A 26002-nucleotide genomic window follows, 5' to 3' on the forward strand; every position below is an offset into this window, starting at 1 on the left:
CTGCTCTTTGTCATCCTATTCTGTCATGGCATTTGTGGATTCAGGCGCTGCCCTGAATTTGATGGACTTGGACTATGCTAGGCGCTGTGGATTTTTCTTGGAGCCCTTGCAGTATCCTATTCCATTGAGAGGAATTGATGCTACGCCTTTGGCCAAGAATAAGCCTCAGTACTGGACCCAGCTGACCATGTGCATGGCTCCTGCGCATCAGGAGGATATTCGCTTTTTGGTGTTGCATAATCTGCATGATGTGGTCGTGTTGGGGTTGCCATGGCTACAGGTCCATAACCCAGTATTGGATTGGAAATCAATGTCTGTGTCCAGCTGGGGTTGTCAGGGGGTACATGGTGAAGTTCCTTTTCTGTCTATTTCATCATCCACCCCTTCTGAGGTCCCAGAGTTCTTGTCGGATTACCGGGATGTATTTGATGAGCCCAAGTCCAGTGCCCTACCTCCGCATAGGGATTGTGATTGTGCTATCAATTTGATTCCTGGTAGTAAGTTTTCTAAAGGTCGACTATTTAATTTGTCTGTGCCTGAGCACGCCGCTATGCGGAGTTACGTAAAGGAATCCTTGGAGAAGGGTCATATTCGTCCGTCGTCGTCGCCATTGGGAGCAGGGTTCTTTTTTGTGGCCAAGAAGGATGGTTCGCTGAGACCTTGTATTGATTACCGCCTAAATAAAATCACGGTCAAATTTCAGTACCCCTTGCCGCTGCTGTCTGATTTGTTTGCTCGGATTAAGGGGGCTAGTTGGTTCACCAAGATAGATCTTCGTGGTGCGTATAATCTTGTGCGTATTAAACAGGGCGATGAATGGAAAACAGCATTTAATACGCCCGAGGGCCATTTTGAGTACCTGGTTATGCCATTCGGGCTTTCTAATGCTCCATCAGTGTTTCAGTCCTTTATGCATGACATCTTCCGAGAGTACCTGGATAAATTCCTGATTGTATACTTGGATGATATTTTGGTCTTCTCGGATGATTGGGAGTCTCACGTGAAGCAGGTCAGAATGGTGTTCCAGGTTTTGCGTGCGAATTCTTTGTTTGTGAAGGGGTCAAAGTGTCTATTTGGTGTTCAGAAGGTTTCATTTTTGGGGTTCATTTTTTCCCCTTCTACTATCGAGATGGACCCTGTTAAAGTTCAGGCCATTTATGATTGGACTCAGCCGACATCTCTGAAGAGCCTGCAAAAGTTCCTGGGCTTTGCTAATTTTTATCGTTGCTTCATCAATAATTTTTCTAGTATTGCTAAACTGTTGACTGAGTTAACCAAGAAGGGTGCTGATGTGGTCAATTGGTCTTCTGCTGCTGTGGAAGCTTTTCAAGAGTTGAAGCGTCGTTTTTCTTCTGCCCCTGTGTTGTGCCAACCAGATGTTTCGCTCCCGTTCCTGGTCGAGATTGATGCTTCTGAGATTGGAGCAGGGGCTGTTTTGTCGCAAAGATGTTCTGATGGCTCGGTGATGAAACCAAGCGCCTTCTTTTCCAGGAAGTTTTCGCCTGCTGAGCGTAATTATGATGTTGGCAATCGAGAGTTGCTGGCCATGAAGTGGGCATTCGAGGAGTGGCGTCATTGGCTTGAAGGAGCTAAGCATCACGTGGTGGTCTTGACTGATCACAAGAACTTGACTTATCTCAAGTCTGCTAAACGGTTGAATCCTAGACAGGCTCGTTGGTCGCTGTTTTTCTCCCGTTTTGACTTTGTGGTTTCGTACCTTCCGGGCTCTAAAAATGTGAAGGCGGATGCCTTGTCTAGGAGTTTTGTGCCCGACTCTCCGGGTTTGTCTGAGCCGGCGGGTATTCTCAAAGAGGGGGTAATTTTGTCTGCCATCTCCCCTGATTTGCGGCGGGTGCTGCAAAAATTTCAGGCTAATAGACCTGACCGTTGCCCAGCGGAGAAACTGTTTGTCCCTGATAAATGGACGAGTAGAGTTATCTCTGAGGTTCATTGTTCGGTGTTCGCTGGTCATCCTGAAATCTTTGGTACCAGAGATTTGGTGGCTAGATCCTTTTGGTGGCCGTCTCTGTCGCGGGATGTGCGTTCGTTTGTGCAGTTCTGTGGGATTTGTGCTCGGGCTAAGCCCTGCTGTTCTCGTGCCAGTGGGTTGCTTTTGCCCTTGCCAGTCCCGAAGAGGCTCTGGACACATATCTCTATGGATTTTATTTCGGATCTCCCCGTCTCTCAAAAAATGTCGGTCATTTGGGTTGTTTGTGATCGCTTCTCTAAGATGGTCCATTTGGTACCCTTGTCTAAATTGCCTTCCTCCTCTGATTTGGTGCCATTGATCTTCCAGCATGTGGTTCGTTTACATGGCATTCCGGAGAACATCGTTTCTGACAGAGGTTCCCAGTTTGTTTCGAGGTTTTGGCGAGCCTTTTGTGCTAGGATGGGCATTGATTTGTCTTTTTCCTCGGCTTACCATCCTCCGACTAATGGCCAGACTGAACGAACCAATCAGACCTTGGAAACATATCTGAGATGTTTTGTTTCTGCCGATCAGGATGATTGGGTGTCCTTTTTGCCTTTGGCTGAGTTCGCCCTTAATAATCGGGCCAGCTCGGCTACTTTGGTTTCGCCGTTTTTCTGCAATTCTGGTTTCCATCCTCGTTTCTCTTCAGGGCAGGTTGAGTCTTCTGACTGTCCTGGTGTGGATACTGTGGTGGATAGGTTGCAGCAGATTTGGACTCATGTGGTGGACAATTTGATATTGTCTCAGGAGAAGGCTCAACATTTCGCTAACCGCAGGCGCTGTGTGGGTCCCCGAATTCGTGTTGGGGATTTGGTTTGGTTGTCATCTCGTTATATTCCTATGAAAGTTTCCTCTCCTAAGTTTAAGCCTCATTTCATTGGTCCATATAGGATTTCTGAGGTTCTTAATCCTGTGTCTTTTCGTTTGACCCTTCCAGCTTCTTTTTCCATCCATAACGTATTCCATAGGTCATTGTTGCGGAGATACGTGGCACCTGTGGTTCCATCCGTTGATCCTCCTGCCCCGGTTTTGGTTGAGGGGGAGTTGGAGTATATAGTGGAGAAGATTTTGGATTCTCGTATTTCGAAACGGAAACTCCAGTACCTGGTTAAGTGGAAGGGTTATGGTCAGGAAGATAATTCCTGGGTCTTTGCCTCTGATGTTCATGCTGCCGATCTGGTTCATGCCTTTCATTTGGCTCATCCTGGTCGGCCTGGGGGCTCTGGTGAGGGTTCGGTGACCCCTCCTCATGGGGGGTACTGTTGTGAATTCTGTGGTCAAGCTCCCTCCTGTGGTCATGAGTGGTACTTTGGCTGGTTCTGTCTATGGGCTTCCTCTGGTGGATGTGAGTGGGGCTGCGGCTTCTGAGTTTCCTTCCTCAGGTGACGAGGTTAAGTCGTTAGGTGCTGATCTATTTAACTCCACCTAGTTCTTTGTTCCTGGCCTCCAGTCAATGTTCCAGTATTGGTCTTGCTTTCTCCTGGATCGTTCTTGTGGCCTGTCTGCCCTGCATAAGCTAAGTTTTGCTTGTGTTACTTTTGTTTGCTATATTTTCTGTCCAGCTTGCTATATTGGTTTTTCTTGCTTGCTGGAAGCTCTGAGACGCAGAGGGAGCACCTCCGTACCGTTAGTCGGTGCGGAGGGTCTTTTTGCCCCTCTGCGTGGTTGTTTGTAGGTTTTTGTGCTGACCGCAAAGCTATCTTTCCTATCCTTGGTCTATTCAGTAAGTCGGGCCTCACTTTGCTAAAATCTATTTCTTCTCTGTGTTTGTATTTTCATCTTAACTCACAGTCATTATATGTGGGGGGCTGCCTTTTCCTTTGGGGAATTTCGCTGAGGCAAGGTAGGCTTATTTTTCTATCTTCAGGGCTACCTAGTTTCTCAGGCTGTGCCGAGTTGCATAGGGAGTGTTAGGCGCAATCCTGTCATAACAGGCAGCTTGTTGTGAGAATAATCACTTAGCTTTCATATACACATTGGTCACTGGATGGCAGCAAAGGACATTTATGAGTCGTCAGCATATAATGCAATGTATTACATTTTCTAACTCACAGTGCTCAAACTAATTCTGACAAACTGGAACAAATCTACTGCCACACGACAACTGTCTCATTCAGCAGCAGTAGAACGGGTAGCAGGATGACACATTAGCACAAACAGTTTAGATTCTGAAATGTGGCCTGGTGTCTGATCCATAATATTACTACCAACAGTTTAGATTCTGAAATGTGGCCTGATATCTGGACCACACTATTAGCACAAATTATTTAAATTCTGAAACGCGGCCTGGTCTCTGGCTGATACTATTAGCACAAACAATTTAGATGTTTTAAGGGATCCTATGTGTTTGAACTATCTGACTACTTACAGCAGCAGCACGAGTAGCCTCTCTTAGCTGTTGCACTAAAAAAAATGGCGCAAAAACAACATGTTTGCTTTTTATAAGGAGAGTAACATATGACTTCTGTAGACAATGACAGAAACCCTTGTGTCTGGACATTGTGGTTGGTTTCTGTGCCTTTTTTTGGCTACCAGAATCTCAACACATTAAGCTAATAAAAAAATATACAGTCTGCAGCTACCCTGACCTCTCCCCACCCTCTCCTCTCATCAAACATGTCCCCCCACTCATCATACAGCGCCACTGTCCTAGCCAAATTATTAGCAAAAACATTAGTAGAAACATGATCATTTACTGAACTTTGGCAGAATTCTGCCTATTTTGAAGAAAATGCATGGGAATCCGAACAAAAATCCGAATGTGCAACATTCGTTCCAAGTTTTCCGAGCAAATTTGCTCATCTCTAATTGAGAATAATTCATGTTTATTGCTTAAATGTATTTTTTATAGTGGTGTATTAATCTGCTCAGGTTAGTGACAGTATTAGAATAAGATAATTAGGACATAGATATAGGATTAAGATATAGTGATAAATATAGATAGTAATTGGGAAGTGCGGTGGAGGGTACTGTAGATCTGAAGGTAGTTAGATATAGTAAGGTAATGGTTAATACAGTTAGGAACAGCCTCAGTTATGGAGGAGCACAGGTAATAAAAGTGGAGACTCTTCCTGGTTAGAGAAATAGAGTTGAAGATAGATGCAGAGATAATATAGTGAGAGTTTAGATGAAAAAGCAGATTAGGTCAGTAGCATGATTCGTAGGGAAAAGCATGGAAGTATTGGGAGCAGCATCTGAACGTCCGCTACTAATTTCAGCGGTCTTTCCCAGGATATCCGGGGCCTACTGCTCAAATTAGGTAAGGTAGTGGGTGCCTTATTCCCATTCCAGAAGGGAAAGCCGGATGGGAAACCGTGTCAGAGAAGTGGGTCAGAAAGCATAGGAGCTGCAGAGCTGATAGAGTGTTTCAGGGGCCAGAAGTGCCAGAGAACGAAGGGAGGGCTCAGGCTGGAAAAATGGACAGAATTGTAGCCTTCTGTGCTGTTATTACCATTGAACACCTGATGTTAAGTGAAGTTGAACTGTTAAAAATGGATACATAGTTTGCTATTGAATGCATGCTGGCATCCGGATCCGCGGTTGTGGAACCTGAGGAAACTACAAGCCTAAAAGTGTGTGTTATACATTACACACAAACTACAAGACAGGCGTGGCGTGGGAGAACAGCAGCCCTCACCCCTGACTACCACCCTGGGCACTTTATAGCTATATGCTGATGGCAACCCACATGAACAATAAATAGACCAGTCTAGTACATAAAAAGATAGAATTGTATTTTAGAATAGGGATATTTGACTCAGGGAGAACATTTATTCATTGTACATTTCTTCAACTTCAGTACCACTTTGTACAAATGACCTTAGATCCTTTTTTTATGTAGAAAACTTGTGATTTTATCAAAACTGCTTTGCACCATTAGGAGAGCTAGACTTCTAAAAAAAGAAACAGTTCAGCTCCATTTTTTTTTCCCACTGGGGATAAAACCCACTCTGACCAGGTTTCCAGACATCTGAAGAAGGCCCTTTGAACTTGGGCAGCGGAGAGACATCAAGGAAATTAGCTTGAATATCTGCCACCTCACAGTAAGTGTGAACTCTGCATGCAATCAAAATCTTTGCCTGTATTGATCATTTTAATAGCTCCGCCAGGCAGCCACAGAAAATGCAGCTTTGAACAATGTGCTCTAGTCATAAAAGCCACTTTATCCCTGTAAGCCAAGCCTTCACAGCCACAACATAAAAAGACGTTTTCAGTCAAATATATCTGTTAGTTTAAAATCCACTCATTAGTGAAAATGAGCTTTAAGTGTTTCTCTGCTTAAAAAGAGAAAAGAAGAAAAACACTTTACTGCGCGTCGCTGTTCTCGAAAAACACCTCCCTCCAGTACCGCGTCTCACCCACCACCTGATTATTTTCTGGCATTTAGCACAACTGCAGATTTCCATAAGGTAGGGTTTGTTTGTTTCCTCTGAATGTCACATATAATTCATCTTGAGATGTTTATTTGCCTAATGTAACTTTTTATTGCCCTGCATTATTTATTTCCTAGGTTTGTCAGCAGCACTGAACAAACTTGGAGTCTGATTAGCTAAAGTGCCAGAAAGCCAGGTCCGCTTTCATCTTCTCAGTGTGACGGTAAGAAAAAGGCGTTTGCAGTCCAACAACTTCCTTAAGATAAATGTCAAAAAGTACCACATTTGAAAGAGTACAGTCATTACAATGTTTACATCTCCGTAGAAAAGAACGATGCTGACATTCATTTTAATTAGCTGTGATATGTGTATTTATATAGATTCCAGCAGTGGATGCAATACCTGCGAAGATCATAATGTAGGCAAATTATAGTAGGGAAGTAATGGGAATAAGTGCAGTCAGGAGGTAATTACACAGTAATGTGTAATGTGAGCATTCTGTCTTGCAAAATTTCCTATTGTTATACAAAACTATTGTGAATGTCTTAGATGTGAAATTCTTTTGTGTGGGTGTGCACTTACCACTCTGACTCACTAATTAGATGAAAATACATTGCCATTCATGAAGTCCCTGCTGCCTTCAACGCTTAGTCCACCTTGCTATTTAGAATTCCTACTCTGTTTCACTATTTTGACATTTGTTAATTTACAGTAGAATAGTTTATTGAAATTACTATTAGATCCTAAAATTTGAACACTTCAAATATATTGACTGCAAAAACTGTGAAAGGCAAGGAAAACAAACAAGTATTTAATATCAGCTCGCACCTGTTAGGTTAGTCTTTATGGGTTATTTTATGGGGGGACCCCAGAAATGACGTAGGGCACCCCCATAATGTAAAACCAGCAAATGCTAAACAGGTAGCTGTGGACTGATATTAATAGCTAGGGAGAAGGCGAGGTGAATTGGCCCTCCTCTCAGACTAAGAACTGCTCTCTCCATCATCTGGCTCACACTGACAGGAGTGTAATCACTCCTTCAGTGTCTAGCGCAGAGCTGCTGTGACAAAGTTCACCGGAGTTCATAGCTGAACCAGGTGAACACACTGACTGCACCCCTTTCCCAGTCCTCTGCCACTGCCCCTTTTTTGGGGGCTCCTCCCGGTAGCAGCAGAGGGCATCGGACAGGTTCCTCATGCCCGAGTTTTTGCACTTGAGCTCGGCTTTTCACGAAGGACTCAAGGCTTTAGGTGACCGAATGGATATTTCACTTAGCCACATGAATACATGTATCCATGAGGTCACCAAAAGCCTTGACCAAGTAAAAGCCGATCTCCAGAGGCCAGCACACCATTTTTTAACCAAATTGATCAGGGCATGTCAGAACACTTTACTCCTGATCTCCAGCTGAGTGTCATGCAGGCCTGCAATGCTGCTTACGTGCAAGCTATGCAGCAGAGTTGGTATTTTCAGCAGATAGTGGCGGCATATCCACCTGTGCCTTCACTGTCACGATTAACCTCACTGCCAACCTTTGCTGCATACCACTGCACGGCCACCTCTATTCCTAGCACTGCCGGACTCCACCATGCCGAGTGCTGTTGAACAGCCCACCGCCACCATCATGACAACCGCTGCTCCTGCTTGGCCCTCCTCCACTGACACCATGATGCAGAAGGACCTTGGCATGGCCTTCCGTACCGCCACCACCACGATGCAGCAGGACCCTGGCATGGCCTTCCATACCACCACCACCACGATGCAGCAGGACCCTGGCATGGCCTTCCGCTCTACGAGCGCTATGGACTCTGGCATGGCTGCACGCTCTACGAGCACTATGGACTCTGGCATGGCTGCACGCTCTACGAGCACTATGGACTCTGGCATGGCTGCACGCTCTATGAGCACTATGGAGTCTGGCATGGCTGTACGCTCTACGAGCACTATGGACACTGACACAGTGCAGCCGGACCCTGACAGGTCACCCACCATGACCATGCAAAAACATATGAGCCCACAGAGGCTTCCCAGAACCCGGCAATCACAAAAACAAAAAAAACAAAAACAGCGGACTCTTAGTATTCCTCCCCCTTCACCTCCCAGTGTGTCTGTAATATCACGTTTGTCTCACCCTTCCATTGCGTCTCAAGCCTCTCATGTGTCAAGCCCCATCCCCGAACTACCAGACCCCACTAGTTTCATTGCCCCTTCTCCTGCCACCACTGCGTCGTCCATGGTTAGCCAGGCCTCAGTGCTTCATAGCCCCCGTTTACATCACTCTACCCCTTGCCGGCGCAGTTAAAGAAATATTTTTGTTGTTAAAAAATAAATGCAATTTTTTTTGCCCCAATTATGTTTGGTTTATTGTGTCTTTCGCCGCCGGCAACACACACCGTGCGCCAAATAATAAACTTTGCCACACACTTTATTTTTTGGCCACATCATATCTCCAGTAGTTAGCAAATAAAAGACTACAGCTTTGTGTGTCTTTAGTATAGAGATATGAGGTGGGCAAAAAAATTAATTCATGTATTATCTCCATAATCTCTTCATTCTGCTTAGTCTGTGACTAGTGTGGCAGTCTGAAGAAAAAATGGCGGAAACACAATGCAGAACTAAACTCAACAGGTCAGGTGTCAAAAAACTCATTAGTTAGGACACCTGACCTGGTGAGTAGAGAACTGTCTTGTATGATAACCTCCATTTTCTCTTCTGTGTACGTAATATATTCCACACAAAGTGAAGGGACGATGGTGGTCATACACGGCATATCTATGTTCACCTGCACAGGTGTCAGAAATAGTGAATTCATGAGGCTGTTATATGTGCATCATGAATTCATTATTTCTGACACCTGACTTGATGAGTATAGATCTCTTGAATGTGACAGTCATTGTCTCTTTAGTCTGTGTCCAATGGATACTGCAGAACAGAATCAGGACGCAATGACGTCAACAAGCTTAGAGCAACATGGCTGCCGTCACACTAACAGTATGTGGTCAGTGTTTTATATCAGTATTTGTAAGCCAAAACAAGGAGTGGAACAATTAGAGGTAAATTTTGATATTAACATAATAACTAGCACCTCTGCCTTTATCACCCACTCCTGGTTTTGGATTACAAATACTGATATTAAATACAGACCAAATACTGCTAGTTTGATGACAGCCTTGGTTTGTAGAGGAAATACATCGGAGACACAGTCAACACAACCAAAAATAAAGTTTATTAATGAAAAATATTATTAACATTTAAGAAAATTACTGGTACAGATAAAAATACAACAGGACATTTACACAACATTGTCCTGCCATGACACATGTCCAATATCAAAATAAAAAAAGGCGGCAAATTGGTCCCGCATGTGATCAACTTCAGCAGTTAACCGCAGCGGGTGATGATGGTAATCGGGCAGTCGGTGTGCAACAGGTTCATCGAGTTCAATGTTGGGTTGCTCCTTAGCCATTATGTAATTGTGCAGAACCACACAGGCTTTGACTACCTCGTCGACTGTCTCCATTTTTAGATTAATGGCTGATGCAAGGATGCGCCATTTTGAGACAAGAATGCAGGGCCGGACTGGCCATCAGGCAGTTCTGGCAATTGCCAGAAGGGCCAGTGCCAGTAGTGGACCGCTGCGTGCCAACTCATTCACACCCCCTCAGGGCCGCCACTGCCGCTTTCAACTATACTGGCGTCTATGATGCCGGTACAGTTAAATGCAATGATGGAGGAGAGAGCGTCATCATACGCTCCCTCTCCCATCATTCCCTGCTCTGCCTCTAACACTGCGGGTTCGCGCGCACTCACTGTGTCCCAGGCAGAGCAGCGACAGCTGCCGAGACAGGAGCAGGGAGCACCGCGGGCACAAGGGGAGGTGAGGAGATGCTCAGCCGAAGTCGCCGGACCAGAACATCCACGAGTTCACCCTATCACTATTGAGAAGTGCAAGTCAGGGTTGGATTATAAAAATATATTCCAATCTCTGATGATCCCCTAGCACTATCAAATCCATTATCACCTAATTGAAAGAAAATGGTACCACAAAAATCCTGCCAAGAGAGGTTTGCGCACCAAAACTGTCATCCTGGGCAAGGAGGGCACTAATCAAAGAGGCAGCACAGAGACCAAAGGTAACCCAGGAAGAACTGTAGAGTGCCCAAGAAGAGACTGGAGTATCTGTACATACAAGCACAATAAGCTTGACCCTTCATAGAGGTGGCCTCTACTAAAGAGTGGGGGAAAAGCCTTTACTTACACAATTTGTAATGCTCATTTTAAGTTTGTTAAAAAAATATATGTGAGAAACTTCCCAAAAGTGTGAGGAAAGGTGATGCGGTCAGATGAGATCAAAAGTTAACTTTTTGGCCACCAACATGATCTGTTGCCAAACCAAAACAGCTCATTGCCCCAAGAACATCATTACCACAGTGAAACATGGAGGTGGCAGCATCATGCTGTGGGGATGTTTCTGGTAACATGGACAGGGAAAATGGTCCGAGGTTAAGGGAAGATGTATGGTGCAAAATAAAGAGATATTCTTGACCAAAACCTGTTTCAGTCTGTCAGTGATTTGAGACTGGGATGGAGGTTTACCTTTCAACAAGACAATGACCAAAATCATTCTGCTAAAGAAACGCTCTAGTGGTTTAAGGGGAAATGTGTAAATGTTTTGTAGTGGCCTAGTCAAAGTCCAGGCCTTAAACAAATTGAGAATCTACGGTATATAAGCGGATTTCTAGCGTTTCAATGCAAGTCTATGGATGTGGGAAATCAGCGATTCCGCAAAATTAATGAACATGTTGCTTTTTTTTTCGCGAATCGCGAACGAACATTTGCACAATTTTTGCGGAATCCATACAAACGATTGGGAACCATATGTTAGCGTTTTTTTCACGTTTTTATCGCGGTTTTATAGCGGAAAAAAACGCAAAAAAACGCAAAAAATACTGAACGTGTGCACATGGCCTCAGACTTGAAGATTGTTGTTCACCAGAGGAAACCATCTAACTTGAAGGACCTAAAGCAGTTTTTTCTTGAGTAATGGACAAAAATACTAATGGCTAGATGTGGAATGCTCATAGAGACTTACCCAAAGCAACTTGCAGCTATAATTGCTGGAAAAGGAGGTTCTGCAAAGTACTGATTTGAAGGGGTGAATAGTTATGCATACTGATGTTTTCAGTTGTTTTGTCCAATTTGTTGTTTGTTTCACAATAAAAAGGAAAACAAATGTTCACAGTTATAGGCATGTTCTTTACATGAACTGATACAAACACTCAAAAAATACAGTGAAATTCCACATTGTGAGGTAGCAAAACACCACAAAATGCCAAGGGGGATGAATATTTGCATAAGCCACTGTATACTTATCAACCACTGTTTTCATCATTCATGTTTAAATTTTGATCACAATTGTTGATGGTCATTTGCATGAGGGTACAAATTACGTTGTGCCAATCCTTAGGTATATTCTTGGCTCAACATACTTTGAAATCAGTGGCTCAAGAGGAGCAGTTCTGAAGAAATATCATTATTTTGCAAAATTGTGTCAGAAAGTGCTACCTACAACTAGTTTTATGTTTTCATTTTGCATATTATATTAGCATTTTAGGATTGCATTTAGATGATTATTTAAGTTTCCTAAATCCTAATAACTAAGCAACCTTTGTGCCAGCAGCTACCACTGAGGGGCGCTCCATAAAGGGAATCGTCAATAGATTTATCATACCTTACCTAAGAGCAACATGATGTGGGGGTATGGAATTGTGATTTGAGCAATGAATTATTGACTGGAAATCTTCCTGCAATTTTGATAAAATCACAGTTTAATCTGCTGTAGATCTATCAGTTCTATAAATGCTGACCTTTATATACCCCCATCCACTCCACTGATTAACACCTTTCTGTGTACACTGTGCATAGACAAAAGGCTTCTGATCAGTGGTGGGGGTGGGGTTACCTAGAGCTCATAAATATTGAGAACTACATGGCAGCAGGTTTGCTAGTTCTGTAATGATAATCTCCTGGTTATAAAACTGATTTTATCAAAACTGTAGCAAACAGCCCAGTAAGTGAAACATCGCTGGAAGCAGGATTTCTGTTTCTGCATTATACTGTTTGCAGATTCAGTGGCAAAAAACCTGTTGAAAGTTACCCTTCAAGTATTTGTAAAGCAAGTACTGAGTTCATTGGTAAATGTCTAGAGTAGAATGAAATGGAGGTCTGATAAATAATAAATATGTTGTACAATCTATTTGAAAAGAAACAAGTGCTTCTCGCTAAATTAGAATATCATCAAAAAGTTAATTTATTTCAATTCTTCAATTCAAAGAGTGAAACTCATATATCATATAGTCATTACAAACAGAGTGATCTATTTCAAGTGTTTATTATGTTGATGATTATGGCTTACAGCCATAAGATTGTAAACATCTGTGGAGGGTTTGATTTTTTGGTAATGTTTAGTTTTTGTTGCATAATGCATTGCTTGCATTGACACCATTTATGGTACACACAGTGGTGCTTGAAAGTTTGTAAACGCTTCAGAGTTTTCCATATTATAATTTAAATTTCAGCTGAAGCGACATCATATTTTCACACAAGTCCTATAAGTAGTGTGGGGATACGCTACTTGAGTGTGTTGGGGGACACTCGCTTAGCATAAGATTCAAGCACTCAGGCACGATACCTCACATAAATCTGGTTTATTAAACTTCATAAACCACATGACGTACAGTCCATTGCGTTACATTTCATGATACAATAAGCACCTACAGTTTATGGAGGTACCTTACGGGAACTCCTGCTCCACCTGCTGACTCCTTGTCAGTCGTCTCTTCCGGGTAAGCTGCCTCAGGGGATCACCAACTTGCCTGGCCGGCATATTTTAGTCAGTCCAGACCCACCGGAGAACTGTAGCTTCCCCACACAGTAGCTGTCACTGGCTCTGTAGATCCCGGTCCTTACTTCATGCTATTCAGGGATCCAGTCCTACTCCCAAGACCTCCCAACACCCAGGTTACACACGATCACACAGGCGGCCAGTCCAGGTACTATTCAGGATGTCCATCCCCAGCTGGGACCGTCCAATACCCAGGCCACCAGTAGCAAAGTCCCACCTTGTGCTATTCAGGATTCCTAGTCCCAGAAAATCCAACACAGGTAGCCCAATGTGCTATTCAGGATTCCTACTCCCAGGAAATCCAACATATACTTCAAGGGAACCTGTCACCCCGTTTTTTGAGATTGAGCTATAAATACTGTTAAATAGGGCCTGCGCTGTGTGTTCCTATAGTGTATGTAGTGTACCCAGATTCCCTATGTATGCTGAGAAATAACTTACCAAAGTCGCCGTTTTCGCCTGTCAATCAGGCTGGTCAGGTCGGGAGGGCGTGGTGACATCGCTGGTTCTTCCTCAGCTTTACGTTGGTGGCGTAGTGGCGTAGTGGTGAAGACACAGCGCGCGATCTGCGCTGTCATCCCTTTCGTCGGTGGGGGTGGCCATCTTCCTGGGGCCGCGCGTGCGCAGATCGAGTGCTCTGCTGCACGGGGCTTCAGGAAAATGGCCGCGGGATGCCGCGCGTGCGCATTAGAGATCGCGGCGGCCATTTTCCCAAAGCCGAGTTTGCATCTCGGCTTTGGGAAAATGGCCGCCGCGATCTCTAATGCGCACGCGCGGCATCCCGCGGCCATTTTCCTGAAGCCCCGTGCAGCAGAGCACTCGATCTGCGCACGCGCGGCCCCAGGAAGATGGCCGCCCCCACCGATGCAAGGGATTACAGCGCAGATCGGGCGCTGCTTGTTCACCACTACGCCACTACGCCACCAACGTAAAGCTGAGGAAGAACCACCGATGTCACCACGCCCTCCCGACCTGACCAGCCTGATTGACAGGCGAAAACGGCGACTTTGGTAAGTTATTTCTCAGCATACATGGGGAATCGGGGTACACTACATACACTATAGGAACACACAGCGCAGGCCCTATTTAACAGTATTTATAGCTCAATCTCAAAAAACGGGGTGACAGGTTCCCTTTCAGGACCTTCAGAACAACCCTGTGACCCACACCCTGGTCACATTATATACCCTGAAACCACACCCCTGGGTGGGAGTGTGGATGTGTGGCTAGTTTGTCCCACCCATCTCACACAACTAGCCTAGTAAGTCTCCCTTGCCTATTATACAACACCATACCAACTGTTGAGGGACTACAGGTCCCAGAATAACCACATTTCATCAGACTTACCACGCAGACTCCCTCTGCGACACATATCGGCCATCAATCACATGACCAGTCACTGTTTCATCACAATTATGTCTCCAAGTGCACCTTGAAGTGCACATGCAGCGCCCCCTGGCTGTAACATTGGTCACTGCACCACATACCTCAACCCTTACGTCACAGTCTGTCTGTGTCACCAAACCTTTAGTCACCACATTTTTGCTACAATGTCCTCCACCTATGTCACTCATCCCTGAGTCAACTGAGGTGACACTACTTCTTTCATTAGGCTTGGTACTACCACCCCTTTTTCTATCCACATTTCGGGTCAAACGTGGCAGCCATCTTCCATCAACTGACCGCAGCAGTCCTGTAAGGCATCGTCATTCAACTCTTAGCTGCTCCATTTCCTTCAAATATGCCATACGATATTCCAACCGAGTTCGTATTTCACCAAGACTCTCCTGTGTTCCCACAACAAAAAAGGGAACCATACCCTGTATCCGAGGCAACTGTACTTCGTGGACACCAGGTATTCTCAACCTTACCACTCCAGATTTTTCCACCATTTCTTGCATGGCTTGACCATTTCTTTCAATGACTCTTTTAACCATAGATACGGGTACCTGTATTACAGTTTCCTGAAGACCCCAAGCTTTTCTCACATGCTCCAGTCGTCTACCAGCGTCTTCATTCCGCATTTGGATCATCCACATTGTGCGCACATATCTCCAGTGCATGTCACTCAGGGAAGCTACTCTCTTCGCTGTGACATCAGTTGTGGAGATTATCACTAACTGATTTGTTTCCGGGGTCCAGCTCACTTTACACGCCCCCACAGCCTTCTTGAACCCTTCATGCATAGACTCCCTGGCACATGCCTCTCTCAGGTCTTCAGGTACGTCTATTATACTCTTGAAAAGCGGGGTCTCACACTCTTCACGGACATCTGCCACGACTGGGTGACTGTCTTGTCCCGCTCTTAGCGCACACTCTTCTTCAGCTTTACCGTCTTCCAGACCCCTGGTCAAGATGTAGGCAAGGAAAATGGTGTGCACTCAGGTCAGGGACAAGGAGGTGCTGGTAAACTGACCGTGAGGTCAAGTCAATCATTCAAAAAAGATTACCCCACACTCAAGACTGGTAAGATGCAAAAGGTGTATGCCAATTTTATTTATTATTCAATAAAATTGGCATACACCTTTTGCATCTTACCAGTCTTGAGTGTTCGGTAATCTTTTTTGAACCCTGGTCAAGATTGGCATTAGCAGCTTCACCTCGTTACCACTCTGATACCGGCACGGTAAGTCTGCGACCACCACCTCTTTTCCTTTTAGAGGACCTTTTAGTGCTTCTCGGAGCACTTCCATATCTTCCTTTAGGGCCTTGGCCATAATTTGCCACTTTGACAGGTGATCTCTGAGCGCTGCCACCTCTTTTCCAATGCACCTACTCGGCACTCAGCAGCCTGTCTCAGAAGCTCCTCTTGCTTAAACCAGGTTTCTACTGCCTCCTGGATCCTCCTTAGCTCACTTCTTCCAACCTCTGGATTGGTTGAGCTTCCATCACTCAAGGAGGTATCTGCTTCAGGCCCCACTCCTTTAATGGCTTCCTCCTCCTCTGCACCCTTGGACTCAGCACAGTCATCTTTAGCCCTCTCTTGGGTCTCAGAAGTGAAAACCTTAGCCTTGTCCCATTTCTCAGGGACTTCAGAGCACTTCACACACTCCAAATCCTCAGCATCTTTCGTCACCTCATCTTTATTTAAATCTTCAGAATTAGCAACTGGTTCAACCACTTTGCCTCTTTTACGCCTCCGGCGAAGGGAGGAAGACTTGCCGTTTGTTTCTGAGTCAGCCTTAATGCTCTCTTTTCTGCTGGCGTCATCATCTGAATGTGAGTCACCACCACCCAATCGGTCATCCTGTAACCCACAGTCGCCCCTTACACAGGTCATACTTTCTGTTATGGCTACCCCTGCCATCCTGACTTTACCTTGTGGAGCACTGTCGTTCCCCTGTGTAAGTGTTTCTGTCAGCACACCATTGTACTCAGTGCTAGCCGTTGCTACTGACAACGACACGTCACAGTCACCCCCGGAGTCTGTGTCACACCCCACAGTATGGTGAACCCTCAAGTTCCTTTCTAACAGGGTGTCAGCTTCACGGGTTTTATTTACCACATCACTATCAGTCATTTTGGGGTACACGTCAGGTGACATCATGTCAGAAAGTTGGGCAGGTGAACCCTTCACACTGGTCACCCCAATGTCTGACCCGTCAATTTTGGGATGTATTCCCGTCTTAATGTATGCCCCTGCAACATCATTGAGACTTCCATCCTCGTTCTGCAGAGGAACGCCCTCCTCCCACAAGACTGAGAATAACCTAGAGTCCCGGCCTACTGTCACGGGGCAAGGTAAGTTTGGAACTATGGCGGCCTCCAGAGTTGGCTGACTCGAGAAGCAACAGGGCCACTGAATAAACCTTAGTGTCCCCATGGATACAGGTGACCTCTATCTTCTTTTTAGACATTATATACCTGTCTTCCACAGCCCTTACTACGGTCACTGAGCTCCCCGAATCGACCAGACCTAATACCTCTTCTACATCTGCATTCAATTCTAGTACACACCCACGTAACCTCTTACCGGGTGGGTAGTTCACACAACAGACCGGACACACGTAACTCACAGGCCTTGGGCACCAATTTGTCTGTAGTACCTCTTTGGGATGCCCTGCCCCCTTTTGGGAAACCACCCTTCCCCGTGATTCCACCTCTTTTTGGGCTTCTATCTGTTAGGAGTCGAGTTTCCTCTGCTGCAAAGGGGGAATCTCGATCCGTGTCTGCTGCGGTCTCCCATTCTGCATCGGCCGCAGTGGAGCCTGCTCAGCGAAGACGTCGCTCCCAGCGTCTCGCTGAGACTGGTATGGTGCAATGGGTTACTACTGCCTCTCCAGGCTCAGCTATTGTACCCTGCACTGATCTGCAGCGAGCAGGCTTTTCTGGGTCTAAGTCCTGCTTTGCACACACTGAGCATGCCCAGGGCAAGATCTCTCAGTGGAGATCTAGGATCACATGCTCAGGAAGGTCTTGAAGGTGCTAGGACTAAATCCTGCTTTGCTCACACTGAGCATGCCCAGGGCAGGATCTCTCAATGGAGATCCGGGGTCACATGCTCAGGTGCTGCTGCAAATCCATTGGTCCTTCTTTGAAGGGTCCTGAACGTGCTGCAGCTATATAAGCTTTGCATGACCGCACGGCCATGCGCTAGTATACAATTGTTATCGTGTGTGTGTTGATGAGTGCAAGTCATTCCTTAAAAAACCCATCCCTTGTGTATGACTGTTCGCGTAAGGTGTATGGCTGAAATCTAGCGCCCGGCTGAACTCACAGCTTTAACACATAAAGCAACGTCTACTGCTGTGACCGCCAGTGCAGCGTCGTGCGCTATTAGAGCGCTTATCTTTCCCAAGTCTGGGTGGTTAGTGGCATCCGCTAGGGTGGCACAGCATGCACTTCTGTGCATAATAGTTACCGCTGATACCCCAATTGTGGTGTCGATCGCAAGAGGTCTACACTAACTCTAATCCTGTGTCCTGGGACAGAGTTCTGTGGTTCCTTGCTTGCGCTCTCTGTGCGGTACCGCGACCCTGTGACTTAACAGGGATCGCTTCCTTTACACAGGGTGAAGTTAACCTGTGTGTGAAATCTCATTGTACCACCATATAGTGCCGCCATTCATTTAGCAGCAGGTTCTTTCCTGCACGGTGGATCCCGGGTGGCGAACGCACCAATCTTACCTAATAAATATATTCGGTGCGTTCCGCCAACCCTAACACTATCCTTCTTTGGGTTACCGCCCCTATTTGGGACTCCGCCTCCTTTTGGGCAATCATCCCCATTTGGGTCACTGCCCCTTTTAGGGACACCATGCCTTCCCTGGGGTACACCCTACGGTACCCTCAGACCCCAGTTCGCGCGTGCCCTGGGCTTTCACTGGCCCTTTAAGAGTCTGCACAACCTGGAGCACAATTTTTTTTTCCATTACTTCACCAGCTCTTGCTGCCACTGCTACAGCTCCTGCTGCAGTCCCAAATCACTGGCAGCTCCGGGTGCTAATCACGAGCTGCTGCTACCGCCACTGCAGCTCCTGCTGCTGCAGAACCTCTTGCTACAACCATGTTGCACAACTCAACCGCAGACTTCGTGGACCCACCGATCCACAGCAAGCCGCTAGTCACCTTCATGGACCCGCCGATCCACAGCAAGCCGCTTGTCACCTTCGTGACCCCGCCGAGCCACAGCAAACTTCGTGACCTCACAGAGCCACAGCAAGCTGACTTGAGGAAAAAAAACTTCACAGTCTCTCACTTACCCCAGTCAGCACAGACTCCTGTCTGTTACACCTGGTTCTCAGACTGTTTACTCCTCTGGCTCAGATCAGCCAGCGCTGCAATATGTGCTTCTTGGACTGTTGCCCGCATTCTCCACCATATGTGGGGATACGCTACCTGAGTGTGTTGGGGGACACTCGCTTGGCATAAGATTCAAGCACTCAGGCACGGTACCTCACATAAATCTGGTTTATTAAACTTCATAAACCACATGACGTACAGTCCATTGCGTTACATTTCATGATACAATAAGCACCTACAGTTTATGGAGGTACCTTACGGGAGCTCCTGCTCCACCTGCTGACTCCTTGTCAGTCATCTCTTCTGGGTAAGCTGCCTCAGGAAATCACCAACTTGCCTGACCGGCATATCTTAGTCAGTCCAGACCCACCGGAGGACTGTAGCTACCCCACACAGTAGCTGTCACTGGCTCTGTAGATCCCGGTCCTTACTTCATGCTATTCAGGGATTCGGTCCTACTCCCAAGACCTCCCAACACGCAGGTTACACAGGATCACACAGGCGGCCAGTCCGGGTACAAATCAGGATGTCCATCCCCAGCTGGGACCGTCCAAAACCCAGGCCACCAGTAGCAAAGTCCCACCTTGTGCTATTCAGGATTCCTAGTCCCCGAAAATCCAACACAGGTAGCCCAATGTGCTGTTCAGGATTCCTACTCCAAGGAAATCCAACACATACTTCAGGACCTTCAGAACAACCCTGTGACCCACACCCTGGTCACATTATATACCCAGAAACCACACCCCTTGGTGGGAGTGTGGATGTGTGGCTAGTTTGTCCCGCCCATCTCACACAACTAGCCTAGTAAGTCTCCCTTGCATATTATACAACACTATACCAACTGTTGAGGGACTACAGGTCCCAGAATAACCACATTACATCAGACTTACCACGCAGACTCCCTCTGCGACACATATCGGCCATCAATCACATGACCAGTCACTGTTTCATCACAATTATTTCTCCAAGTGCACCTTGAAGTGCACATGCAGCGCCCCCTGGCTGTAACATTGGTCACTGCACCACAGTAGATTGAGCAAATCTACATATTTGTTATGTGTGTGTTTTTAATTTAGTAACGTTTACATAACACATGTGATGATACCAAACAAGCTTCCTTGAAACAACACAGTGGTGTGATGTTTTTAAGAAGGTTCTCGGTTATATGACCTAGAAGGATGAATTTAAGCAGCGGCACTTTAATATATGTATTTTATCTTCACTATTTAATATGTTATCTGTATGATATTAATTTATTATGGTATGTAATTAGCACTAGTAGGTGGTATATTCTTTGTTTTTGTATATTGTTATTGTATTTATATAATAATTGTTTCAAGGATTTAGTCTAAAATTATCATTATCTACATATATATGTATATATGTCTTATTATTAATTGCACTTCTTTACGGCACTTGTCACTTTATTCTATTTGGCACTCCTCTCCTATTGAGTGTCTGCACGAAGTAAGATAACAATTATGCACGCTGCAATACCATGCTTCTCTACAACATCGGTAATATTCATTCTATGGAGTCACAGTGCGCATGTCTGTTGCGGCTTGTGTTCCGGGGCATTGTGGACGGCGCCTGGAAGTGACGTAAGCGCTCCGCTGACGTCATCGCGACGTCCCCGTGGGTGCCTCGCCATGGTGGACGCCTGATGCGATGCAGCTCCCGGCGCAGTCAGCGGCGCACATGCGCTACATACTGTGGCTCCTTAAAGAAAATCAAGGACCTTACAAAATCTCCTTGCACACACATCACAGTACCGCCCCCTGACGAAGCCGATGCGAAACGCGCGTTGGGGCTGTACTGTGTGATCTTCCCACACCTGCTACATGAGTAAGCAATAAAAACCTCGGGCTTATTACTTGATTGATATGTTTTGCTAATGGATACTTTAATGTGAAGGACAAATGATATGAAACATTGTGACCATCAGGTCTGAGGTGTTTTTGTCTCCCATGTATATGGATTTATGCACACAGCACTTTATTATATACATTTAGCAGTGTGTGGAAGGTCACACAGGTCTGGTACCGGTTGTGTCCCTTTGCTGAGCATGTTATAAACTTAGCATATTTTGATTGATCTAGTTACTGATGGTGAAATTGTACAAATAAAATTGATTGTAATTTTACTATTTTGGTCTTGTACTCCACTTTTTTCTATGAGTTAAATGTATTGTCAATGGAGTGTCCTACATTGTTGGTGTGATTCCTCTATTTTTCAGTTCCTCCACATGGAGGTGTACTGAAGTTTGAGGTGTATTGGCTTTCATTATGAGATAAAATCATCATAAATAATAAATATGTTGTTGTATAAGTAGACTGAGCAAATAGGTCAAATTAAACTGTAATTTTCTTTTTAAATGAGGAATATGACATTCATATGAGTTGCAAAAGAATGTGAACCTTTAAAATTAGCAGATAATGTTAAGGTTAAATTAGAGTCTGATGTTGATCAATGGGATGACAATCAGTTGTGAGAGGGCGGCCAGTTTTATTTAAAGATCAGGGTTCTATCAAAGTCAGATATTTAAAACATATGTCTATGGAAGTGTATTATGGCACAAACAAAGGAGATTTCTGAGGACTTCAGAAAAATGGTTTGCGATGCTCATCAGGCTTATAAAAAAGTTATAAAACCATTTCTAAAGAGTTTGGACTTCACCAATACATAGCCAGACTGATTGTGTAGAAATGGAGGAAATTCAAAACCATTTATAACCCTCTCTAGGCATTGTTGACACACAAAGATCATTTTGGGAGCAAGATATAAGGCATATAATAGCCTGCAGAGTCATAATGGAACCCAAAATAAACTCTAAGCAACACAAGACCTATCTTACATTAAAGTACCACTCCAGCATTTTCCTTTATTTCACTGCTGGAGTGATGCTTAAAATTGAAGTCTCTTGCCCCCTGTTCGATACATACTTTCCGGCATTTTCGTCTGTCTTCTCTGCTGTCCTGGTCCGTCTCCTGCAGTTTATGACCTGACGGCTGGTCCAATGTTTCATGGAGTCAGCCGGAGGTCACTAGCCAATGTAATTCTATGATAGCCTCTTTCTGGCTCTCTTTGACTTGCATTGAGAGCTTGTGATGTAGCTTCTGAGTTCGGCCACTCAGAAACTCACATCACAAGATGGCACCACAGGACCAGAATGGCTCTGAAAAGCTATGAAGATGTTAGAGTGTGAGAATATGACCGGGGTCAGGAGATTACACTTAAAGCGCCACTCCAGCAGTGAAAAAAAAGGTGCTTTAATATTAATGAGTGCACCATCAGGAGGGCACTAAACAACAATGGTGTGCATGGCAGTATTACAAGGAGAAAGTCACTGTTTTCCGAAAAGAACATTGCTGCCTTTCTTCAGTTTTCTCAACATCTCCTGAACATGCCAGAAGGCTACAAGAACAATGTTACATAAACATACTGACTACCCGGCTGGTTATTAAACTGCACTTAGTCAACAAGTGTTTTTTTGGTTGATTAAAAGAAATACAACTTTATTGACACACATAAAAATACACACAATTAAAATTAGTGCCTTTAAAAACAGAACAAATTATGCCAATAAGGTAAGCAAAAAAACATATAGGTATCCAGGTAAGGTTACTCATCTCTATTCCCTGCTATGCAGCAAAAGTCATAAATATTAGGACCCATTAGTCATAGGAAAAATCTTCTGCGGTAAGAGCATTTTTGAATATTTTATAGTGACAGTGCACATTACTCATTGGTAAATTATATAAAACTGCATACAAAATTATAAATACGTTCACCTGAAAAAATTAATTGTGCCATCAAACCGCAACAACTGGGACCACAATCTCTTACTGCTTAGAAAAAGCGCTGGACTCTACATAGTGATCCACCTCTCATATGCCTCATTAACCATAAACAAGTGGCAGTGCAGACTACCCATTAAGGACAAAAAATGCAACTGCACATTGATAGGATCACCTGAACACAAGGCTGATTTCACCACCAGTAAACATAATATGGAACCGGAACCTAATGCCCATTGAATCAATATACGTCCTGCGATATTACCTACTAATTCACCCCATGGATGCAGCATATTCAATTCTAGGGGGAGACTCAGTAAACCTAATATATACATATTACCTGGATAGAGTGGTGTTCCCCAATGTCCTGCCGTGTGGCACGCTGTACCTGTGCTACCCCGACGCGCGTTTCGCGACTGCTTCCTCCTGGGGGCGTGTCTAAGGTTAGGCATCGGGAAGTTCTTAAAGGATAAAACAACCAATCAGGTTTTCTCAGGGCAGAGCTACTACCGGCGCGTCACACAGAGGAGGCGTGTCTTCATGCCGGCATAGACACACGGCAAAGACCAGAGTCGCCCGCTCATTACAATACTGACAACCCCTACCAGAGCGCTCAGTCACTAAGTATGCCACATGCGATACCGCTGCACTGCAATGCACTGCTGAACAGATAAAATATCCTATCTATTGGACCATTTTTGTGGGTGCGCCGCATTTGTTCAAAGGATACTGATTTTGTGGTCCAATCTGAAGATTTGGCTGAGAGATTTGTCCAACGGGGATATGGTCAAAAAACAATAAGAAGGGGGTTAACGAGAGCCAAAAACACGCCAAGGGATGTTCTGCTTTACAACAATAACACAAGGACAACTAAGGACAGCAAAGATCAGGTACGACTGATCACTGGATATCATAACAAATGGTATAAATGTAGGCAGATTATAGAAAAGCATTGGTCTGTCCTGCACTCTGACCCAACTTTGAAACAGATTTTACCCCTGAAGCCATCCATAGTGGCTAAAAGGTCAAGAAACATTTGTGACATTATAGTGCATAGTCACTATGAACCCGAAAAGAAGATCAAAAGGTTTGATAGTGACCTAAGGGGCTTTTTTCCGTGTGGAAAATTGCTCTAATTGTATTAAAACCAAGAAGTTCACCAACTTTGACGGGTCAAAGACTTATGACATCAGGAAATTCATTTTGTGTACATCAAAGGGGGTGATCTATCACTCGACCTGTCCATGTGGAAAAATATATATAGGCCTCACTACCAGGGAATTAAGGGTACGTGTTCGGGAACACGTTTTGGATATTGAGAAAGCCAAAACAGTGAAAGACATCTCAGGCCTAAAAACAATTCCGAGACACTACAAGAGATTTCATGATTGTGATCCTCGTCTGATGAGTGTGAAAGGCATAGACCTTATAAGTATGGGTCCCAGAGGAGGTGATCTGGGTAAAGCTTTGGCTCAAGAAGAAAGCCGATGGATCTATCGGTTGGGCACCTTGGCCCCCAGGGGTTAAACGAAAATTTGGGCTTTGGTTCCTTTTTGTGAATTTTGGTATCTTTGGTAGGTTTTTGCTTGTTGTTGTTCTTTTGTGGTTATTTAGTATATCTAGGCTTATGACCTTTCTGTCACATCGGTCTTTTTATGCAATTTTTAATTGGTTTTGTCTTTGGGTTATGTTTTTAATGATTTTATTTTTAAGTTTTTCTAAGTTTTCTTTATGCACTTGATGGGTATATATACGTCTGAAGAATTTACAGCCAGCATTTCGGAGCTGGAGAATATCAGGAGGTGGATACTCTCCATAGATGATACTGGTCCTTCTACCATATCTGAAATTGAACAAAGAATGGTCCTTTTGGCCGGTAAACATGGACTATGAGAAATAAGAATAAACTATCGAACGGAGGCTGAGATGTCGGTGGATACCAGGATTTTTACTGACTAATAGTGGATTCTTGTGGGAAATGGACTTTGCGTTTATGCTTTTCTATTTTGTTGTGGGTGATATTTAGGGGTGTATATGGTGTCAATCTGCATTTTTGCATTATCCCGGGCTTTCCACATTCGTTAGTGGCTGAATATATTCAAGGTTTTTTGTTAGTAGTAATTAGGTGGTTTCATTAGGGTCTCTGTGCAATTTGGCATGTGATAGGCCTAGTTCGGACATGGGCATGTTTCTGGGGTATGTTGCCCCTTTCTTGGGGTCACGCTGGGTCTGATGGTGTTGTTTGGTACCCCTTCCTGCAGGGGAGGTCCCAGATGCTCCTCATTACCCTTGATGTGGCGCCTTTCTTTAAGTATCTACCCTTATACCCACAGTACATACTTATTTCCCCACAGGCGCTGTCACATAATGTTTTTATAGTGTTCGTTTACACATGCCTGGTGCTGATCTTCAGGGCGCTATTACATTCTGTCGCTACCGGCTGATGTCACAATGGATATTTTATCTGTTTAGCAGTGCATCGCAGTGCAGCGGTATCGCATGCGGCATACTTAGTGACTGAGCGCTCTGGTAGGGGTTGTCAGTATTGTAATGGGCGGGCAACTCTGGTCTTTGCCGTGTGTCTATGCCGGCATGAAGACACACCCCCTGTGTGACGCTCCGGTAGTAGCTCCGCCCTGAGAAAACCTCATTGGTTGTTTTATCCTTTAAGAACTTCCCGATGCCTAACCTTAGACACGCCCCCAGGAGGAAGCAGTCGTGAAACGCGCGTTGGGGTAGCACAGGTACAGCGTGCCACACGGCAGGACATTGGGGAACACCACTCTATCCAGGTAATATGTATATATTAGGTTTACTGAGTCTCCCCCTAGAATTGAATATGCGGCATCCATGGGGTGAATGAGTAAATAATATCGCAGGACGTATTTTGATTCAATGGGCATTAGGTTTCGGTTCCATATTATGTTTACTGGTGGTGAAATCAGCCTTGTGTTCAGGTGATCCTATCAATGTGCAGTTGCATACTTTACCTTTAATGAGTAGGATGTATACTGTTTAATAGGCATTAGGTTTTGGTTCCATATTGCGTTTATTGGCGGTGGAATCAGCTTTATGTCCTGATGATCCTACCAATGTGCAGTTGCATTTTTTGTCCTTAATGGAGAGTCTGCACTGCCACTTCAAATTTTTGGAATGTTTACGGTTAAAGATTCATATGAGAGGTGGATCACTATGCAGAGGCCGGCGCTTTTTCT

The sequence above is a fragment of the Ranitomeya imitator genome, chromosome 3, assembly GCF_032444005.1.
Source record: "Ranitomeya imitator isolate aRanImi1 chromosome 3, aRanImi1.pri, whole genome shotgun sequence".
Taxonomy (NCBI): domain Eukaryota; kingdom Metazoa; phylum Chordata; class Amphibia; order Anura; family Dendrobatidae; genus Ranitomeya; species Ranitomeya imitator.